General features: G+C 44.8%; 2 non-coding genes across 2 annotated transcripts; both read left to right on the top strand.

Moving 5' to 3' along the window:
- Positions 1–1,908: 1,908 nt before the first annotated feature.
- Trnak-cuu (transfer RNA lysine (anticodon CUU)) lies at positions 1,909–1,981 on the top strand. The gene has a single exon. It is a non-coding gene; the product is annotated as a tRNA-Lys (tRNA).
- Positions 1,982–2,319: 338 nt separating this feature from the next.
- Trnat-agu (transfer RNA threonine (anticodon AGU)) lies at positions 2,320–2,391 on the top strand. The gene has a single exon. It is a non-coding gene; the product is annotated as a tRNA-Thr (tRNA).
- Positions 2,392–24,371: the final 21,980 nt, after the last annotated feature.

The raw sequence follows: 24,371 nt of genomic DNA, 5'->3' as shown, positions 1-24,371 counted from the left end.
TGGGAACGCAAGCTTACCATCTTACGTGCGGTGATCAAAGAACATAACATGCGGTCTTTAGACCGGATGCAGAGGGCACAGTTTATTAATAGTTACGTTTTCAGTAAGCTCTATCATACTGCCGCTGTTTTACCAATCCCAACAGCCATTGCGAAAAAATTTTTAGCACTTGCTTGCTGGTATGTCTGGAGAGGGAACATCTTTAAAGTTTCCTTTAAAGCTACCTCGTTACTTCGTTCCCGAGGTGGCTTAGGCGTCAAAGACCTTGAATCCCAATGTGTGGCTACTTTTTTAACTCGTACTTCCCGCATACTACACAGTAACCAAAATAGCCTTACGGAACAGCTTTTCAAGACCTTACGTCCAAAGGAGTTGTCTGCGCCAACGTATGTGGGACACATTCATCCCGAGCTCAGCTATGTCTGGCGATATTATGTGGAGCTCAGCTATGTTCAGGATAACCCGCATCCGTTCCACACGGCGGAGATCTATCGTGCTCTTACTAAACGGCAGCTGAATAACCCAATTGAGAAGAAACATTTAGGCATAAACTATAGAAATATATGGAAGAACATTAGTTATCCGTTCCTTCGTTCCAGAGTTCGATCTGTTTGGTATGACGCTGTCAATAAGGTGATTCCCACTGGAGAGAAATTGCACAAAATCAAGCTGCGGCCCACCCCGTTTTGTGCCAAGTGTAACCTAGTGGAAACCCTGCCGCATCTCTTCCACTGCAGGGATCAAACACAGATATGGCAGTGGACACGAAAGAAACTCGCTGTCATTAATAGGACGTCGGATACTTCCATTCAACTTCAAGACGCGCTCCGACCGGACTGGCAGCTTTATCCTCAATCTAAGAATAATAGTTATGTCTGGCTCATGGGCCAGTTCGTCTATTACATGCTCGTCCATACAACGGCAACGCTACACGATTATCAGATGTACCTCATCGAAGAGTACTATGCGATTAAGAAATTGCGACAGTATAAAGACCAGTTCCAATATTTTCTCACTATTGCTTTAAGTGATGGAAGAATTTAAGTTTCTAAATCCATTGGGCGGAGTTTTTCTTTTTTTTCACTACTTTGTTATTATTGTTATTGTTTCCATGGATTGGTCTGCTCCGCACCGTCAGATGTGGGTGATTTGCACCATGGATCAATAGACGGTACAGAGTACATCGTGCACTCGGCCTCGAACATTTAATTGTATTTTGGTGTTCCTTTTCGTTTTGCAATGAAAGCACTTTACTTTTGGTTCCGCAGTGCGACACCCTGAAGAGGATCCTCATTTGTTTACTTTCATTTCGCATTATCTTTCATCAAAGCTGCACAAAGATTTAGTAAGAACCAGAAGTTTTCTGCAGCTTCTATTATTCCTATCAAGAGGACTTATAATACGGGAAATGGTTGTTTGGCATGTCCCTGCTCTATGGTGCCCCCACGTTACCAGCGCGCATCTTCAAACGCATAGCATGCTCAAGGTTTTGAGAAGCAGGAATCCACAATCAACCATCTGGCAACAGAATTCACCATACCAATAAACGACATGGAAACTGGGAAAATTATTTGTACGCGAAGACCAACTTAGAGTATCTGCTGTGCTGGATTTCATAGTGTGCTGCGTAATCCTAAGACCAGACATGGATTTATTTTAACATTCTGTTTATATGTATAAAAACACTGGCGCACATGATGCCACTTTAAAAATTAATACAAAAATGAATAATACACAAATAGCCATAACATAAAATCACAAAACCATGCGAATGAGTGCGGGGTATGGCAGTGACATCGTGGCCAGGCCTCAGGATGCGACGCCTGCCCGCCTTGCCGCCGACTGCCTAGCGCTGAGATACATAAAAAAATAAACAATTAAAAAATTAAAAAAAAAAATTAAAAGGCAGCCCGGCTAGCTCAGTCGCTTGAGCATGATACTCTTAATCTCAGGGTCGTGGGTTCGAGCCCCACGCTGGGCGGAACGGAATTTTGTTCCGCTGCAGATGTAAATTACCGTTTTTCTGATTAACGTTATGTAATGGAAATAGCAACTTTAAACTTTGCCTACGTCTCTGTCAGTCGCAAGGAAACTGTATTTGAAAGTGAAGGTGATTTTGTAGTCATGTGTGAAAGACATGTTCTGAAATGCAAGTGTTGTTGTTTGGAGAGCACATCGGTTACGTGTCACATGTGTAGCCAAGCAGTAATAGGTCGCCAAAGCTGCAAATATTAGTCGGTGATATGAAGTGTTGTCAGCTGAAGACTGATGATCCAGACGACCGTAAGAACGAAGTACGCAAAAGAACAGCTAGGCCGCGCCTCTTTAGCTCAGTGCCAGAGTACTGGTCTAGTAAACCAGGGGTCGTGAGTTCGATCCTCACAGGAGGCCGACGAATTTTCGAAATCAGTTGCGCGTCGTGACCGTATAGCAAACAGTATCTGGGATGACGAACAATTAGCGACAGGCGTTATATAAGAATTACTTTCAGATGTGATTAAGGGGAATAGCGCAGATAAAGCATTTGCCAAAGTGGTACAGCATAAGGTGGGACGAGGCAGTCTGAATTATATCTTATAGATGTATTTTTCACATATCTCAGAGCCTCTCGCGGCCGTCGTCGCCGCCGCTTCTGCAGAAGTAGCAAATGGCCATCGTAGCAAATGCGGCGAGAGACGCCCTGTCTTCGATTGCGAATGCACAAAGTGTGTGGTTTTGTTTCCCAGTCTATATTTGGTCGGTCTCGTAAGAGGTTGAATGTGACGAAAGGGTGGGAAACAGCAAGGGGCAGCGTCTGTGTAGAACGAAAACACAATTCCTCTGGGGTGTGAGCGTTTCGAGATGAGTCGTATATAAGTCAGTGACCGTGTGGCCTAATGGTCAGTCTGCTTTCCGCAGCGCTGCGGCGAGGACGTCTTGTTTACGTCCCGTCCGCGTGGTCGCGAGTGCTCGTAGTTGTTTACTACTGCGTTGTCGCCTGTTTGGAGTCCATCACTACCGACGCACCATGGCACATTCATACAGACAAACCACCATCAAGATCAGTTTTCAACCCGATCATGCACGACCGCGAGCTTTTGAAGTGGAACGTTTCCTACGTGACGACGTTAAAATTTTCCCGCGAGACATAATTGGTATCCATCTCTCTATCACGAGCAGTGTTGTCTACGTCAAGCTAGTAAATGACGAGGTGTGCAACAGAATCGTGAGCGCACATGCGAACGGTCTTAAATTCAAACATTCTGATGGCCATATTGGGGCGGTCTCTATCGATCACGCGGGGCTTGGCCTACGTACGATACGCGTCTTCGAACTCCCTTTTGAAGTACCACCGGACGTAGTCGGCGCGGCTTTCCAGCCCTACGGCGGAGTGATCAGCCATATGGCAGAAGAATGGACCACCTTTACAACGTACCCCGTTAAGAACGCGGTACGACAGATTAAAATTGAATTGACCAAACATGTTCCGTCCTATCTTGTCATCGGCGGATGTAGGGCGATCATTATGTATGACGGTCAGCCACGCACTTGCTCTGGTTGTGGCCAAGTAGGGCACGTCCGCTCGGATTGTCCCCGACGACGGCTTACTCAAATCCCGACAGGTGAATCTATGACTCCTTCTACGGTGACGACCCTTCCTCTCAATTACGCCGAAGTTACACGGGCAGCAACCTTTACCGATACTGACGACATTAGTCCGATAGCCGCCCCCGACGGCGAGAACATAATGGCTTCTACAGTACAGGATCCGGTCTCTACAACGGCACCCCCACCTGAAGATAATCGCCGACCGACCTTGCAAGAAGGCGTGGATGCCAGGATGGACATTGACCCACGGGTTGTGCCGACAGCGGCTTTTCTTCCAGACACCGGAGCAGCTGAAGAAATCCACCCACATTCAGATACTGAAGCACACGACCGTAAACAGCGTTCCCCGCGAAAACACAAGAGACGGCGGCGTGCTCCATCGGAGGAGTGTTTGCAGCGATCGTCTGACATGGACAGTGGAAATTCCGACGACGGTACCGGCGGTACAGAGGCCGCTGTAACTTCAAACTCAACAGATCGCCGTGGTGACGGCTTCAGCCCCTCCGACCCCACAGAACAGCAGGATAACAAGCAGGCAGCCGCTGCCGATTCCCAGCCAGAAGAGCCGATGGAGTCAGCGCCGAGTGCCGCAGCAGCCACTAACAGCCACCAACAGCCGATGGTATTTCATGGCGACTGGGCAGACGACTGTGAGGCACACTCCTTGCCCATCGTGTCGGACGACACGGGGGGAAATTTATCCCACCAGTGCTGACCCTTTCCCGCCATCAGTTAGAGTGACGAGACAGCCTTACAGGGGTACTGATGGTCAACACGGATGCTGTGGATAGACCTCAAACTTATCACATTGCAACTATAAACATCAACACTATACGGACGCGCGCTAAGTTATCCTTGCTTCAGGATATGTTGAACTCTGCTTCCATCGACATAGCCCTCCTCCAGGAAGTGTACGTCAACGACTTTCCAGGCATGTACGGTTACGATGCTTGCGTCTCTCCAGCTTCCCCAACATGCAGCGGTGTCGCTGTACTTCTTCGGGAAGGGATAGTGGCGGACGATATGATGTTTCTGCCTGGGGCAAGAGGAATGGCACTCACAGTACTGGGTGTCCGCCTTATCAATATCTACGCACCTTCCGGGACGGACAAACGTCGCGAACGTTCACGATTCTTTGCGGAAGACGTCGCCCCGCTCTTCCAAGGCCCCCACGACCGTCTGTTGTTTGGAGGTGACTACAATTGCGTACTGGCGCCCAGAGACCAACTACCACGTCATAATCCGTGCCCGGAACTCGAGACGCTAATTCGAGACCTGCAGATGGTGGACACTTGGGAACATCTTCACGGCCACCGACCGGGATTCACGCACTTCACGAGTCACTCTTCCAGTCGTATCGACAGGATTTATGTCTTACGCTCTCTCGCCGCTGGAACACAGGATGTGGAACTGTGGCCTGCAGCATTCTCGGACCACTCAGTTTACATTCGTGCCGTCACCCTGCGGCGGCGACAAATGTGGAGAAGCCGCAGCCCGTGGAAATTAAAAATCGCTCACCTGTCGTACCCGGATTGCCGCCAAGCCGTTGAGGATACGTGGCATTCGTGTGAAAATCGCCTCCGTGCGTATCCCACAACGATCCGCTGGAGGTTGGACTGCGCCAAACCGGCACTGAGGCGAACGTTGATAATCTACGGTCGCGACCATGCTACTTGGCGAAGACATACACTCGACTTTTACTTCCGGGTCTTGCGCACCTGCTATGCTATGGCGCCGTCTCCGGAACGACAAACGGCGGTCCACCGTGCCAAGGCTCAGATCCTCGCTCATATGCGACGCCACCTAGAGGGGGTAGTCATCCGCTCGAGGACGCAGGATCGGATACCTAGCGAACGCCCGTCAATGTTCCACGTCCTTCGTGAACGTAAACGACGCCAACGAGCGCTGATACGCTTCATCGATACGGAGGACGGTCATCGCCTCACCACGCAACAAGACATAAACACAGCGTTCTACAATCATTATGCCCAGCTCTATTCCGCTCAGACCCGTGATCCGACAGCACTGGAGGACGTCTCTCAGACGATTTACGGCACCGTCACCCCGGTAATAAAAGCGGCCTTGATGGAAGAAATTACAGAAGAAGAAGTGATCAACGCCATTTGAAAAGGAGCTGTCAACAAGTCTCCGGGTCCTGATGGCCTCCCCTTGGAATTTTACCGGACTTTTCAATATTTATTAGCCTCCCGATGGACGGACATCTGTCGCGAACTACTATCCCCGGACGTGCCGCTCCCTGCGGCCCTTGTGGAAGGGATGATTATTCCTATTCACAAACCGTCTGGTGGCTGACGACTGCAGGACTACCGCCCGTTGACGCTATTGAACTGCGACTTTAAGATCTTTTCTCGACTGTTGGCGGCGCGGATACGCCAGACCCTACGCAATGTTATCTCACCCGATCAGACGTCATTGGGAGGCGACAATAATATTGAAACAGCACTCAGCGAATATCGTGACTTGATCTCACTGGCGAGGGCATGTCGTCTGAAGGGTGCACTGGCGGCCATCGATTTTAGTCAAGCTTTCGACCGAGTTGACCACAACAATTTGGAAGCGGTCCTCCAACATATGCGGTACCCACAGCCATTCGTCACTGTCGTCATGCGACTACTCCGTGGCGCGACGTCCAAGGTGATCGTCAACGGCCGACCTTCGCAGCCCCTCACAATTTCTCGATCGATACGCCAAGGCTGCCCTCTGTCCACTTTACTTTACGCTGTGGCCATGGAACCTCTCCTCTGCGGCCTGCGCCAACGACTAACGGGTATGACGTTACGAGGCCACACTTTCCGATGTAAAGCGTACACTGACTACCTGCTGATTGTCATCCGCAACGGTGACGACACCGCTAGCGCACTAACTTGGATAGCGAAATATGGCATGGCCACTGGTAGTCGTATCAACGTCGCAAAATCGGTGGCGATGAACATCGGGGTCGGATTGTCTGAGAACAGTGTCACCCCCTTACAGCTCAGTGATAGTTTGAAATGTCTAGGCATTGATTTTACAGACGATATACGACGGACTGCTGCTCACAACTTTCGACGGCTTTTACGAAATGTTCGGACTGCAATTGCCAACAACCACCTACGAGACCTGGATATCGTCCAACGGTCTCAGTATGTCAACACACATTTAGCGTCACACATTCCGCACTACACCCAGATATTACCTATACCGGTGATGTTAGCTCGCCGTATACTTGCGGCTTTTGGGTCCTTCGTGAGTTCTAGAATGCTTTTCAAGATCAAATGTGAGACTCTCACCCTTCCCCCGGATCGGGGAGGGCTTGGCCTTTATCACGTTTATGACAGAGCGGTTGCCCTATTTGTGAGCACATTAGTCAAACTATGGCACCGCCGTCCGGACAGTCTGACCAGTTTGTCAATAGAAGAACTAGCACCGCCCTCCCTGTTGCCGCCTGTGCCGATACACCACGTCCCCTCTTCGCTCTTATACATCGGTGTCTTTTACCTCGAACTCAGTTACTTTCGACTTGCCTTACCAGCGACTCAACTGGCGTCGGCAAAGACGGTTTGTAGGGTCCTGCAACGTGGACGACCCGACAACGTAGTGGAGAGGAAGCACCCGAACGTCAACTGGAGGGTAGTGTGGAGGACAATTCACCACGTAACACTAGACACTGACGTCACGGCGATGTGGTATATCACTGTCAACGGTAAGCAGGTGACCAGATCAAGGCTACATGCGATCCACATGGTAGACTCACCCACGTGCACGAGCTGTGGCGTTCAAGACAACGATGAACACCGTCTTAGCTGTGGCTAGTCCACAGCAGTGTGGCACTTAGTGAGGCAAATGTCAGCATACTTCCTTCCGGTAACGCCAAATCATATCGCCCCTAAGACTACCTTATACCCGGATGAAACGTATTACCCACGGACTAAAACTAATGCAATGACGTGGTTTCGTGGACATGCAGTGCATTATTTGTTTCAAGACGGCACTAAGGACACTTTAGACTTTTGGAACTATTTGCAGGAACGACATTGCAAGATCCTCCGTAACCCAAAGTAGCGACAATATTTTTCCAATTTTTTGTGGAGTGCGTTCCACGACCCTCCACGTAGCTGGAACGTCACGGATAAGAGAAGCTAAAATTACAATACGATAATAGAACACTACACGGTACAACGTGGGATCTACTTTCATCATTACGAGAAGTCATACGTGGATGATACAGCAGATGGAGAGTTTCGTTGTGAACCCTCACACTCTGTAGCAGTATTTGTCCCGTTTCCTCTTTTTGTCCCCGGTGCGAAAAGGTCTTCGCAGTTTTAGTTATCCCATCCGGTGCAAGATGTAGCACTGGTTAATTGTGGTATGGATTCCACCCTTCAGTTTTGTTTCATGGTTTCCTTAGCCCCGCACTTTGCTCTCTTTATTTATGCCTTTTTCTACAACTATTAGCATGGTTTTAGTTACGTGCGTCCCCAACTCGACGCAAGGAGTGCACTTACTAGTTTTCTGTTCCTCACTGTTAAAAAAAATAAAAATAAATAAATGAATAAATAAAAAAATCACAATAATACACCAACTGTATCCTTTGTACCACATCACATCCCCAGGATGGGAGGGGGCAGGCATCGTGGACAGGCCTTGGGTCGCGACCCCTGCCCACCTTGCCTCCGCCAGCCCCCTCCCTGCTCCATCAAATAAATAAATAAATATAAATAAAAATAAAAATAAATAAAAAAATAAAATGGATAAGGCGTCGGACTTGAAGGTTCGAATCCTGTCACGGTCGTGTTTTTCCAGTTCTGAAAAAGAAACATATCGTTTTAGTGTAGCAATTGAGCAGTACGAAACCGTCTGAATGTTGCTGTTGACCATTTCCTGCTTGGAGATGCTCCTGAGCTTGAAACACACACAACAAGACCGGTGTTAACTAGCGAAATGGTCTCGACAGCACGGTAGCTCAGCGTGTCCGGACACAGTGTTAGCTGCCCTCTGCAATAAAAAAATAAATAAATAAATAAAAAAAATAAAAAAATAAAACTGAGTTAATGGATCAACGACGAACTGAAATGGACGTCTTACGACGTGCACAACGAGCAGATGAAACGAACAATACGATATTTTTGCCTGCACGGTAACTCAGCGTGTTCGGTCAGAGGGTTACGTACCCTCTGTCATAAAAAAACTGAGTTAATCAGTCATCAATGAACTTCATCGGATGTCTTACAACGTCAGCCCCGAGCAGATACAACGGAGAAAAGCACACAAAATGAGAGCTAAAAAAAAAAAATCTGGATAAGGCGTCGAACTTCGGATGCGAAGATTGAAGGTTCGAATCCTGTCACGGTCGTGTTTTTCCAGTTCTGGAAAAGAAACATACCATTTTAGTGTAGCAACTGAGCAGTACGAAACCGTCTGAATATTGCTGTTGACCATTTCCTGCTTGGAGATGCTCTTGAGCTCGAAACACACACAACAAGACCGGTGTTAACTGGCGAAATGGTCGGCAGCGTGCCGTCGCCGCGTGTTTTGACTGGCACTTGCACATCTAAGACAACGTCGGAGAATAACTCGTTCAGCTTATGAGTCACATCAAGTATATATGTTAATTTTGACGCCACTATCTCTGCAGGTTTTCATGCAATTCCTTTACCTCTCAGAAATGATTATGAAATAAAAGTGAAGTACGTGACGAGTGTGACGTTAGGAAAACATGGGCAGCATGGAGAGATTCTGTATGGGACCAATCAATGCAAACGAGTACTGTGTGACGTGCTACCCGGCACGTATTCACCGAGGCTGAGAGAATGTGGGTTTGGTAATATATTCATATACATACGGCCTGGGAAATCAATAAAAAAAATTCAATGTTACTTTACAATCAATGTGAGTGGCGACAATCGCAAGAGGCCTAGAACTATCTGCCCCTGAAATCCTTGCCGCCACCTGCCTGGCCCGCTCGATATATGTAGAAAGAGAGTGTTGGTTTGGTGATATGTTCATATACATATGGTCTGGGAAATCAATAAAAAAAATTCAATGTTCCATTTCAATCGTTGTGAGTGGTGGTGAGTATGAGGGGGGCACTGGATCCAGGCCTAGCACTATCTGCCCCTTAACTCCGTGCCGACATCTGCCTTGCCCGCACGATATATCTAAAACGAGAATGTTGGTTTGGTGATATGTTCATATACATATGGTCTGGGAAATCAATAAGGAAAATTAAATGTTTCTTTACAATCAATGTGAGTGGTGACCGGTATGAGGGCAGCTCTGGAACCAGGCCTAGAACTATCTGCCCCTGAAATACTTGCCGCCATTTCCCTGGGCCCTTCGATATATGTAAAAATAGAATGTTGGTTTTGTTATATGTTCATATACATGTGGTTTGGGAAATCAATAAACAAAATTCAATGTTCCACTACAATCAATGTGAGTGGTGACGAGTATGAGAGCAGAACTCGAACCAGGCCTAGCACTATCTGCCCTTAACTCCGTGCCGCCATCTGCCAGGCCCGCTCGATATATATATAAATAAAATGTTGGTTTGGTGATACGTTCATATATATATATGGCCTGAGAAATCAATGTAAAAACTTCCATGTTCCTTTACAATCAATGGGAGTGGTGTTGGGTATTAGGGAGGCACTCAGACCAGGCCTAGAACTATCTACCCCTGAACTCCTTGCCGCCATCTGCCTGGACTGCTCGATAAATGTAAAAAGAGAATTTTGGTTTGCTGACATGTTCTTATTCATATAGTGTGGGAAATTACTAAAGAAAATTCAATGTTCCTTTACAATCAATGTGCGAGATGGCAGGTATGAGGGCAGCACTGGAACCAGGCCTAGAGCTATCTACCCCTGAACTCCTTGCCGCCATCTGCCTGGGCCGCTCGATATATGTATAAAGATAATGTTGGTTTGGTGATATGTTCATATACATATGGTCTGGGAAATCAAAAAAAGAATGTTCAATGTTCCTTTACAATCAACGTGAGTGGTGATGAGTATGAGGGCGGCACTGGAACCTGGTCTAGCACTATCTGCCCCTTAACTCCGTGCCGCATTCTGCCTGGCCCGCTTGATATATGAATAAAGAAAATGTTGGTTTGGCGATATGTTCATATACATATGGTCTGGGAAATCAATAAAGAAAATTCAATGTTGCTTTTCAATCAATATGAGTGGTGACAGGTATGAGGGCGGCACTGGAACAAGGCCTAGGTCTATCTGCCCCTAAATCCTGCTGCCATCTTAATGGCCCGCTCGATATATGTATAAAGAGAGTGTTCAGTTGGTGATATGTTCATATACATGATGATGATGATGATGAGTCCCATACTCCGTTTACCGAGCGTAGGGGAGCGACGCGGGAGACCCGCGCCGCCATACTAGGCAAGGTCCTAGTGGAGGTGGTTTGCCATTGCCTTCCTCTGACCGTAATGGGGATGATTGATGATGATGATGAAGACGACACAAACACCCAGTCATCACGAGGCAGGTGAAAAATCCCTGACCCCGCCGGGAATCGAACCCGGGACCCCGTGCTCGGGATGCGAGAACGCTACCGCGAGACCACGAGCTGCGGACCTGGTCTGTGAAATCAATAAAGAAAATTCAATGTTCCCTTACAAACAATATGAGTGGTGACAGGTATGGGGGCAACACTGGAACCAGGCCTAGAACTATCTGCCCCAGAAATACTTGCTGCCACCTGCCTGGCCCGCTCAAAACATGTATAAAGAAAATGTTGGTTTGGTGATATGTTCATATACATATGGTCTGGGAAATCAAAAAAAGAAAGTTCAATGTTCCTTTACAATCAACGTGAGTGGTGATGAGTATGAGGGCGGCACTGGAACCAGGTCTAGCACAATCTGCCCCTTAACTCCGTGCCGCATTCTGCCTGGCCCGCTTGATATATGAATAAAGAAAATGTTGGTTTGGCGATATGTTCATATACATATGGTCTGGGAAATCAATAAAGAAAATTCAATGTTGCTTTTCAATCAATATGAGTGGTGACAGGTATGAGGGCAACACTGGAACCAGGCCTAGAACTATCTGCCCCAGAAATACTTGCTGCCACCTGCCTGGCCCGCTCAATATATGTATAAATAAAATGTTGGTTTGGTGATATGATCATATATATATGGCCTGGGTAATCAATATAAAAAATTCAATGTTCCTTTACAATCAATGGGAGTGGTGTTGTGTATTAGGGAGGCACTCAGACCAGGCCTAGAATTATCTGCTCCTGAACTCCGTGCCGCCATCTGCCTGGACTGCTCGATAAATGTAAAAAGAGAATTGTGTTTCCTGACATGCTCATATACATATGGTGTGGGAAATTAATAAAGAAAATTTAATGTTCCTATACAATCAATTTGAGTGAAGACATATACGAGGGCGGCACTCGGACTAGGCCTAGAACTATCTGCCCCTGAAATCCTTGCCGCCATCTGCATGTCCCACTCGATATACGTATAAGGAAAATATTGGTTTGGTGATATGTTCATATACAAATGGTGAGGGAAATCAATAAAGAAAATTCAATGTTCCTTTACAATCAATGTGAGTGGTGACAGGTATCAGAGCAGCACTCTAACCAGGCCTAGAACTATCTGCCCCTGAAATCCTTGCCGCTATCTGAATGGCCCCCTCGATATACGTAAAAAGAGAGTGTTGGTTTGGTGCTATGTTCATATACATATGGTCTGGGAAATCAATAAGGAAAATTCAATCTTCCTTTACAATCGATGTGAGTGGTGACACATATGAGGGCAGCACTGGAACCAGGCCTAGAACTATCTGTCCCGGAAATCCTTGCCCCCATCTGCCTGGCCCGCTCAAAACATGTATAAAGAAAATGTTGGTTTAGTGATATGTTCATATACATATGGTCTGGAAAACCATAAAGGAAATTCATTGTTCCTTTACAATCAATCTGAGTGGTGAAGTGTGTGAGGACAGCACTTGATCAGGCCTAGAACTATCTGCCCCTGAAATCCTTGATGCCATCTGCATGGCCCGCTCGATATATGTATAAGGAAGATCTTGGTTTAGTGATATGTTCATTTACATATGGTCAGGGAAATCAATAAAGAAAATTCAATGTTCCTTTACAATCAATGTGAGTGGTAACAGGTATGAGTGCAGCACTGGAATAAGTCCTCGAACTATCTGCCCCTTAACTCCGTGCTGCAATCTGATCGGCCCACTTGAAATATGAATAAAGAAAATGTTGGTTTGGAGATATGTTCATATACATATGGTCTGGGAAATCAATAAAGAAAATTCAATGTTGCTTTTCAATCAATATGAGTGGTGACAGGTATCAGGGTGGCACTGGAACAAGGCCTAGGTCTATCTGCCCCCTGACTCCGTGCCGCCATCTGCCTGGCCCACTCGATATATGTATAAACTAAATGTTGGTTTGGTGATATGTTCATATACATATGGTCTGGGAAATCAATAAAGAATATTCAATGACCCTTTACAATCAATGTGAGTGGTGACACGTATGAGAGCAGCAGTGGAAACAGGCCTAGAATTATCTGCCCCTGAAATCCTTGCTGCCATCTGCCTGGCCCACTCGATATATGTTTTTTGGTGATATGTTCATATACATATGGTCTGGGATATCAAGAAGAAAATTCAATCTTCCTATACAATCAATGTGAGTGGTGACGGGTATGAGGGCGACACTGGAAATAGGCCTAGCAATATCTGCCCCTTAACTCCGTGCCGCCATCTGCCTGTCCCGCTCAATATATGTGTAAAGAGAGTGTTCGGTTGGTGATATGTTCATGTACATATGGTCTGTGAAATCAATAAAGAAAATTCAAAGTTCCTTTACAATCAATGTGCGTGATGCCAGGTATGTGGGCAGCACTGAACCAGGCCTAGAACTATCTACCCCTGAACTCCTTGCCGCCATCTGCCTGGGCCGCTCGATATATGTATAAAGATAATGTTGGTTTGGTGATATGTTCATATACATATGGTCTGGGAAATCAAAAAAAGAAAGTTCAATGTTCCTTTACAATCAACGTGAGTGGTGATGAGTATAAGGGCGGCACTGGAACCAGGTCTAGCACTATCTGCCCCTTAACTCAGTGACACCATCTGCCTGGCCCGCTCAGAACATGTATAAAAAAATGTTGGTTTGGTGATATGTTCATGTTCATATGGTCTGGGAAATCAATAAGCAAAATTAAATGTTCCTTTACAATCAATGTATGTGTAACAGGTATGAGTGCTGCACTGGAACCAGGCCTCGAACTATCTGCCCCTTAACTCCGTGCCGCATTCTGCCTGGCCCGCTTGATATATGAATAAAGAAAATGTTGGTTTGGCGATATGTTCATATACATATGGTCTGGGAAATCAATAAAGAAAATTCAATGTTGCTTTTCAATCAATATGAGTGGTGACAGGTATGAGGGCGGCACTGGAACAAGGCCTAGGTCTATCTGCCCCTGAAATCCTGCCGCCATCTTAATGGCCCACTCGATATATGCATAAAGAGGGTGTTCAGTTGGTGATATGTTCATATACATATGGTCTGTGAAATGAATAAAGAAAATTCAATGTTCCCTTACAAACAATATGAGTGGTGACAGGTATGAGGGCAACACTGGAACCAGGCCTAGAACTATCTGCCCCAGAAATACTTGCTGCCACCTGCCTGGCCCGCTCAATATATGTATAAATAAAATGTTGGTTTGGTGATATGATCATATATATATGGCCTGGGTAATCAATATAAAAAATTCAATATTCCTTTACAATCTATGGGAGTGGTGTTGCGTATTAGGGAGGCACTCAGACCAGGCCTAGAATTATCTGCTCCTGAACTCCGTGCCGCCATCTGACTGGACTGCTCGATAATAGTAAAAAGAGAATTTTGTTTCCTGACATGCTCATATACATATGGTGTATGAAATTAATAAAGAAAATTTAATGTTCCTATACAATCAATTTGAGTGAAGACATATACGAGGGCGGCACTCGGACCAGGCCTAGAACTATCTGCCCCTGAACTCCTCTCCGCCATCTGCCTGGCCTGCTCGATATATGTATAAAGAGAATGTTGGTTTAGTGATATGTTAATATACATATGGTCTGGGAAACAATAAAGTAACTTCATTGTTCCTTTCCAATCTATAGGAGTGGTGACGGGTATTAGGGAGGCACTCAGACCAGGCCTAGAATTATCTGCTCCCGAACTACTTGCCGCCATCTGCCTGGCCTCCTCGATATATGTATAAAGAGAATGTTGGGTTGGTGATATGTTCATATACATAGGGTCAATAAAGAAAATTTAATGTTCCTTTACAATCAATGTGAGTGGTGACAGGTATGAGAGCGACACTTGGACCAGGCCTAGAACTTCCTGCCTCTTAATTCCTTGCCGCCATCGGTCTGGCCCGCTCGATACATGTAAAAAGTGAATGTTGGTTTGATGATATGTTCATATACATATGGTCTGGGAAATCAATAAAGTAAATTCAATGTTCCTTTATAATCAATGTGAGTGGTGACGGGTATGAGGGCGGCACTTGCAAGAGGCGTAGAACTATCTGCCCCAGATGTCCTTGTCACCATCTGCCTGTCCCGCTCGATATACGTAAAAAGAAAATGTTGGTTTAGTGATATGTTCATATACATATGGTCTGGCAAATCAATAAAAAAATTCAATGTTCCTTTACAAACAACGTGAGTGGTGACGAGTATGAGAGCAGCACTCGGACCAGGCCTAGAAATCTCGGTCTCTGATCTCCTTGCCGCTATCTACCTGGCCCGCTCGATATATGTAAAAAGAGAATGGTGGTTTGGTTTTATGTTCATATACATATGGTCTGGGAAATCCAAAAAAATTGAAGTGTTCCTTTACAATCAATGTGATTGGTGACGGGTATGAGGGAGGCACTCGGAAAACACATAGAACTATCTGACCGTGAACACCTTGCCGCTATCAGCATAGCCCGCTCAACTTATGTATAAGGAAAATGTTGGTTTGGTGATAGGTTCATATACTTATGGTCTGGGAAATCAATACAAAAAATGAAGGGTTCTTTTACAATCAATGTGGGTGGTGACGGTTTAAGAGGGCGGCACTCGGACCAGGCCTAGAACTATCTGCCCCTGAACTCCTTACTGCCATCTGCGTGGCCTGCTCAATATATGTATAAAGAAAATGTTTGTTTGGTGATATGTTCATATACATAAAGTCTGGAAAATCAATAAAGAAAATTCAATGTTCCTTTACAAATAATGTGAGTGGTGACGGGTATGAGGGCGGCACTGTGATCAGGCCTAGAACAATCTGCACCAGAACTACTTACCACCATCTGCCTGGCCCTCTCGATAAATGTATACAGAAAATGTTGATTTGGTGATATGTTCATATACATATGGTCAATGAAATCAATAAAGACAATTCAATGTTCCCTTACAATCAATGTGACTGGTGATGGTTATGAGGGCACCACTAGGTTCAGGCCTAGAAGTATCTGCCAGTGAACTCCTTACTGCCATATGACTGACCCGCTCGATATATGTATAAAGAAAAACTTTGTTTGGTGATATGTTCAGATACATTTGGTCAGGAAAATCAAAAAAGAAAATTCAATGTTCCTTTACAATCAATGTGTGTGGTGACGGTAAAGATGGTGGCACTCGAACCGGGCCCAAAACTATTTGCACCTGAACTCCTTGCCGCCATCTTCCTGGCCCGCTCGATATATGTATAAAGAGAATATTGTTTTGGTGATATATAAATATATATATGGTCTATGTAATCAATATAGAAAATTCAATGGTCCTTTACTATCAATGTAGTGGTGACGGGTGTGACGCGGCACTGATTCTAGGCCTTGAACTATTTGCACCTGAACTCCTTAGTGCCATCTGCCTGGCCCTCTCAATAGATGTGTAAAGATAATATTTGTTTGGTGATATGTTCACATACATATATTCTGGGAAATTAATAAGAGGAAATTCAATGTTCCTTTACAGTCAATGTGAGTGGTGACTGGTATGAGGGCGGCACTGGGACCAGGCGTAGAACTATCTGCCACTGAACTCCTTACTGCCATCTGCTGGCCCGCTCTATATATGTATAAAGAAAAAGTTGGTTTGGTGATATGTTCATATACATATGGTCTGGGAAACCAAAAAAGAAATTTCAACGTTCCTTTACAATCAATGTGTGTGGTGACGGTATTGATGGTGGCTCTCGGACATGTCTCAGAACTATCTGCACCTGAACCCCTTGCCGCAATCTGTCTGGCCCACTCGATATATGTATAAAGAGAATGTTGGTTTGGTGATATGTTCACATACATGTAATCTGGGAAACCGATAATGAAAATTCAATGTTCCTTTACAATCAATGCTAGTTTTAACGGGTATGAGGGCGCCACTAGGGACAGGCCTAGAACTATCTGCCCCTGAAATCTTTACTGCAATCTGTCTTGCCCGCTCAATATATGTATAAACAAAATGTTGGTATAGTGATATGTTCATATACATATGGTCTATGAAATCAAAAAGAAAATTCAATGTTCCTTTACAATCAATGTGAGTGGTGAGGTGTATTAGGGCACCACTAGGACCAGGCCCAGAACTATCTGCCCCTGAACTCCTAACTGCCTTCTGCCTGGCCTGCTCGATATATGTATAAAGAAAATGTTTGTTTGGTGACATGTTCATATACATATAGTCTCAATAAAGAAAATTCAATGTAACTCTAGAATCAATGCGAGTGGTTACGGGTATGAGGGTGGCACTGGGACCAGGCCTAGAACTATCTGCCCCTGAACTCCTTACTGCCTTCTGCCTGTCCTGCTCGATATATGTATAAAGAGAATATTGATTTTGTGATATGTTCATATACTTATTGTCTATAAAATCAATAAAAAAATTCCATGTTCCTTTAAAATCAATGTGACTGGTGACGGGTATGAGGGCACTACTAGGACCAGGCCTAGAACTATCTGCCCCTGAAATCCTTACAGCCATCTGTGTGGCCCGCTCGATATATGTATAAAAATAATGTTGGTTTGGTGATATGTTCATATACATATAGTCTGGGAAATCAATAAAGAAAATTCAATGTTCCTTCACAAATAATGTGAGTCGTAACGGGTATGAGGTTGCCACTGGGACCAGGCCTAGAACTATCTGCCCCTGAACTCCTTACTGCCATCTACGTGGCCCGCTCAGTATATGTATAAACAAAATTTTGGTTTGGGATATGTTCATATACATATAGGGTGTGAAATAAATAAAAAAAATTCAATGTTCCTTTACAAGCAATGTGAGTGGTGATGGGTATGATGGAGGCAGTGGGACCAGGCCGAGAACTATCTGCCCCCAAACTCCTTACTGCCATCTGCCTGGATCGCTCGATATATGTATAAAGAAAAAAGGAAATATTGGTTTGATGATATGTTCATAAACATATAGTCTGGGAAAACAATATAGAAAATTCAATGTACCTTTACAATCAATGTGAGTGATGACGGGTATGAGGGCACCACTAGGACAAGGCCTAGAACTATCTGCCCCTGAACTCCGTTTTGCCATTCGCCTGGCCCAATCGAAATATGTATAAAGAGAATATTGGTTTGTTGATATGTTCTTATACATATGGTCTATGAAATCAATAAAGAAAATTCAGTGTTCCTTTACAATCTATGTGAGTGGTGAGGGGGATGAGGGCGACACTGGGCCAGGCCTAGAACTATCTGCCCCTGTACTCCTTACTGCCATCTGCCTCGCCCTTCGATATATGTATAAAGGGAATATTGGTTTGGTGATATACTCATATACATATAGTCTGGGAAATCAATAAAGAAAATTCAATGTTCCTTTACAATCAACGTCAGTGGTGACGGGTATGACTGCGGCACTGGGACGAGGCATAGAACTATCTGCACCTGTACTGCATACTGCCATCTGCCTGGGCCGCTCGATATATGTATAAAGAGAATATTGGTTTGGTGATATGTTCTTATACATATGGTTAAAGAAATCAGTAAAGAAAATTCAATGTTCCTTTACAATCATTGTGAGTGGTGACGGGTATGAGGGTGGCACTGCGACCTGGCCTAGAACAATCTGCCCCTGAACTCCTTACTGCCATCTGCCTGGCCCACTCGATACATGTATAAAGAAAATGTTGGATTGGTGATATGTTGATGTACATATGGTCTATAAAATCAATAAAAAAAATTCAATGTTCCTTTACAATCGATGTGAGTGGTGAGGGGTAAGAGGGCGGCACTGGGACCAAGCCTAGAACTATCTCCCTCTGAACTTCTTATTGCCAACTGCCTATCCCGCTCGATATATGTATAAAGAAAATGATGGTTTGGTGATATATTCATATTCATATCATTTGGGAAATCAATAAAGAATAATTAATGTTCCTTTACAATCAATGTGGTGGTGACAGGTATGAGGGTGGCACTGAGACCAAGCCTAGAACTATCTGTCCCTGAACTCCTTACTGCCATCTGCCTGTCGCGCTCGATGAATGTATAAAGAAAATTTTGGTTTTGTGATATGTTCATATACATGTGGTCTATGAAATCAATAAAGAAAATTCAATGTTCCTTTACAAACAATATGAGTTGTGATATGTATGCGGGTGGCAGTGGGACCAGGCCTAGAACTATCTGCCCCTGAAATCATTACTGCAATCTCTCTTGACCACTCGACATATGTATAAAGAAAATGTTGGTTTGGTGACATGTTCATATACATATAGTCTACGAAATCAATAAAGAAAATTCAATGTTTCTTTACAATCAATGTGAGTGGTGACGGGTATGAGGGCGGAACTGGGACCAGGCCTAGAAAAATCTTCCCCTGAACTACTTACTGCCTTCTGCCTCGCACACTTGATATATGTATAAAGAAAATGTTAGTTTGGTGACATATTCATATACATATAGTCTGGGAAATAAATAAACAAAATTCAATGTACATTCACATTCAATATAAATGGTGACGCGTATGAGGGCGGCACTGGATCCAGGCCTAGAAATATCTGCCCCTGAACTCCCTACTGCAATCTGCCTGGTCTGCTCGATATATGTATAAGGAAAACCTTGGTTTGTCAATATGTTCATATACATAGGGTCTGCGAGATCAAAAAAGAAAATTCAGTGTTCCTTTACAATCAATGTGGGTGGCGACGGGTGTGAGGGCGGCAGTGGGACCAGGCCTAGAACTATCTGCCATTGTACTAATTACTGCCATCTGTCTGTCGAGTTCAATATATGTATAAAGAGAATATTGGTTTGGTGATATGTTCATATATATACAGTCTGGCAATTCAATAAAGAAATCTCAATGTGCCTTTACAATCACTGTGAGTGGTGACTGGTATGAGGGCGGCACTGGGAACAGGCCACGAAATATCTGGCCCTGAACTCAATACTGCCATCTGTCTGGACCGCTCGATATATGTATAAAGAAAATGTAGGTTTAATGATATGTTCATTCTCATATAGTCTGCGAAATAAATAAAGAAAATTTAATGATCCTTTACAATCAATGTGGGTGGTAATTGGTATGAAGGCGGAACGGGTCCAGGCCTAGAACTTTCTGCCCTGAACTAATTACTGCCATCTGCCTGGCACGCTAGATATATGTATAAGGAAAACGTTGGTTTGGTGATACGTTTATATACATATTGTCTATGAAATCAATAAAGAAAATTCAATGTTCCTTTACAATCAATGTGAGTGGTGAGGGGTATGAGGGTGGCACTGCGACCAGGCCTAGAACAATCTGCCCCTGAACTCCTTACTGATATCTGCCTGGCTCACTCGATACATGTATAAAGAAAATGTTGGATTGGTGATATGTTGATGTACATATGGTCTATGAAATCAATAAAGAAAATTCAATGTTCCTTTACAATCAATGTGAGTGGTGACGGGTATGAGGGCATTACTAGGACCAGGCCTAGTAACACCTGCTCATGAACTACTTACTGCCATCTGCTGGCCCTCTCGATATATGTGTAAAGAAAATGTTGATTTTGTGACATGTTCATATATATATATATATGGTCTATGAAATCAATAAAAAATATTCAATTTTCCTTTTCAATCTATGTGAGTGGTGACGGGTATGAGGGCGGAACTAGGACCAGGCCTAGAACTATCTGCCCCTGAACTCCTTACTGCCATCTGCCTGCCTCGCTCGATATATGTATAAAGAAAATGTTGGATTGGTGATATGTTGATATACATATGGTCTATGAAATCAATAAAGAAAATTCAATGTTCCTTTACAATCAATGTGAATGGTGACGGGTATTAGGGTTGCACTTGGACCAGGTCTAGAACTATCTGCCCCTGAACTAATTACTGCCATTTGCCTGCCATGCTCAATACATGTACACTCCTGGAAATTGAAATAAGAACACCGTGAATTCATTGTCTCAGGAAGGGGAAACTTTATTGACACATTCCTGGGGTCAGATACATCACATGATCACACTGACAGAACCACAGGCACATAGTTGCAGGCAACAGAGCATGCACAATGTCGGCACTAGTACAGTGTATATCCACCTTTCGCAGCAATGCAGGCTGCTATTCTCCCATGGAGACGATCGTAGAGATGTTGGATGTAGTCCTGTGGAACGGCTTGCCATGCCATTTCCACGTGGCGCCTCAGTTGTACCAGCGTTTGTGCTGGACGTGCAGACCGCGTGAGACGACACTTCATCCAGTCCCAAACATGCTCAATGGGGGACAGATCCGGAGATCTTGCTGGCCAGGATAGTTGACTTACACCTTCTAGAGCACGTTGGGTGGCACGGGATACATTGCGGACGTGCATTGTCCTGTTGGAACAGGAAGTTCCTTTGCCGGTCTAGGAATGGTAGAACGATGGGTTCGATGACGGTTTGGATGTACCGTGCACTATTCAGTGTCCCCTCAACGACCACCAGAGGTGTACGGCCAGTGTAGGAGATCGCTCCCCACACCATGATGCCGGGTGTTGGCCCTGTGTGCCTCGGTCGTATGCAGTCCTGATTGTGGCGCTCACCTGCACGGCGCCAAACACGCATACGACCATCATTGGCACCAAGGCAGAAGCGACTCTCTTCGCTGAAGACGACACGTCTCCATTCATCCCTCCATTCACGCCTTTCGCGACACCACTGGAGGCGGTCTGCACGATGTTGGGGCGTGAGCGGAAGACGGCTTAACGGTGTGCGGAACCTAGCCCAGTTTCATGTAGACGGTTGCGAATGGTCCTCGCCGATATCCCAGGAGCAACAGTGTCCCTAATTTGCTGGGAAGTGGCGGTGCGGTCCCCTACGGCACTGCGTAGGATCCTACGGTCTTGGCATGCATCCGTGCGTCGCTGCGGTCCGGTCCCAGGTCGACGGGCACGTGTACCTTCCGCCGACCACTGGCGACAACATCGATGTACTATGGAGACCTCACGCCCCACGTGTTGAGCAATTCGGCAGTACGTCCACCCAACCATCCGCATGCCCACTCTACGCCCTCGCTCAAAGTCCTTCAACTGCACATGCGGTTCACGTCCACGCTGTCGCGGCATGCTACCAGTGTTAAAGACTGCGCTGGAGCTCCATATGCCACGGCAAACTGGCAGACACTGACAGTGGCGGTGCACAAATGCTGCGCAGCTAGCGCCATTCGATGGCCAACACCGCAGTTCCCGGTGTGTCCGCTGTGCCGTGCGTGTGATCATTTCTTGTACAGCCCTCTCGCAGTGTCTGGAGCAAGTATAGTGCGTCTGACACACCGGAGTCAATGTGTTCTTTTTTCCATTTCCAGGAGTATATAAAGAAAATGTTGTATTGGTGATATGTTCATATACATATAGTTTGGGAAGTCAATAAAGAAAATTCAATGTTCCTTTAAAATCAATGTTAGTGGTTACGTCTATGAGTGTGGCACTAGGAACAGGCCTAGAACTATCTCACCCTGAACTCTTCACTGTCATCTACCTGACCTGCTCGATATATGTATAAAGAAAATGTTGGTTTGTGGATATATTCATATACATATAGTTTGGGAAATCAATAAACAAAATTCAATATTCTCTTACCATCAATGTGAGTGGTGACTGGTTTGAGCGCTGCACTAGGACAAGGCCTAGAACCATCTTCCCATGAACTCCTTACAGCCATCTTTATGGCCCGTCGAGGTATGTATAAGGAAAATGTTGGTTTGGTGATATGTTCATATACATATATTCTGGGAAATCAATAAAAGAAACTCAATGTTCCTTTACAATCAATGTGAATGGTGACGGGTAAGAGGGCGGCACTGGGACCAGGCTGAGAACTATCTGCCCCTGAACTTCTTACTGACAACTGCCTATCCCGCTTGACATATGTATGAAGAGAATATTGGTTTAGTGATATGTTCATATACATATACTCTGGGAAATCAATTAAGAAAATTTAATGTTCCTTTACAATCAATATTAGTGGTGACGAATATGAGGGCACCACTTGGACCAGGTCTATAAATTTCTGCCCGGAAACTCCTTACTGCAATCTGCCTGGCCCGCTCGATATATGTATAAAGAAAATCTTGGTTTGGTGATATGTTCATATACATATAGTCTGGGAAATCAATAAAGAAAATTTAATGTTCCTTTACAATCAATGTGAGAGGTGACGGGTATGAGTGCTGCACTGCAAACAGGAATAGAACTATCTGCCCCTGAACTCCTTATGGCTATCTGCCGGGCCCGCTCGATGTATGTGTAAAGAAAATGTTGGTTTGGTGATATGTTCATATACATATAGTCAGTGAAATCAATAAAGAAAATTCAATGTTTCTTTACAATCAATGTGAGTGGTGACGGGTATGAGGGCACCATTAGGAACAGGCCCAGAACATTCTACCCCTGGACTCCTCACTGCCATCTGCCTGCCCCGCATGATATATGAATAAAGAAAATCATGGTTTAGTGATATGTTCATATACATATAGTCTGAGAAATCAATTAAGAAAATTCAATATTTCTTTACAATCAATTATGGTGGTGATGGGTATGAGGGCGGCACTGGGACCAGGACTAGAACTAACTTCCCCTGAACTCCTTCTTGCCATTTGCCTGGCCCGCTCAATGTGTGTACAATGAAAATGTTGGTTTGGTGATATGTTAATATACATATGGTCTATAAAGTCAATAAAGAAAATTCATTGTTCCTACAATTAATGTGAGTGGGGACGGGTATGAGTGTGGCACTGGGACCAGGCCTAGAACTATCTGCCCCTGAACTCCTTACAGCCATCTGTCTGGCCCGCTCGATATATGTACACAGAAAATGTTGGTTTGGCTTTATGTTCATATACATATAGCCTAGGAAATCAATAAAGAAAAATCAATGTTCCTTTACAACAAATGTGAGTGGTGATGGGTATGAGGGCGCCACTGTAACCAGGCCTAGAACTATCTGCCCCTGAACTCCTTAATGCCAGCTGCCTGGCCCGGTTTATGTATGTATGAAGAAAGTGTTTGTTTGGTGATATGTTCATATACATATAGTCTGGGAAATCAATAAAGAAAATTCAATGTTCCTTTACAATCAATGTGAGTGGTGACGGGTATGAGGGTATCATGGGACCAGGCCTAGATCTATCTGCCCTTGACCTCCTTACAGCCATCTGCATGGCCCGCTCGGTATATATATAAAGAACATGTTTTTATGCCGATATGTCCATATACATATAGTCTGTAAATCAATAAAGAAAA

This window comes from Schistocerca gregaria, unplaced genomic scaffold (assembly GCF_023897955.1).
Source record: "Schistocerca gregaria isolate iqSchGreg1 unplaced genomic scaffold, iqSchGreg1.2 ptg000066l, whole genome shotgun sequence".
NCBI lineage: Eukaryota > Metazoa > Arthropoda > Insecta > Orthoptera > Acrididae > Schistocerca > Schistocerca gregaria.
This window is presented reverse-complemented; position numbering and strand designations above follow the sequence as displayed.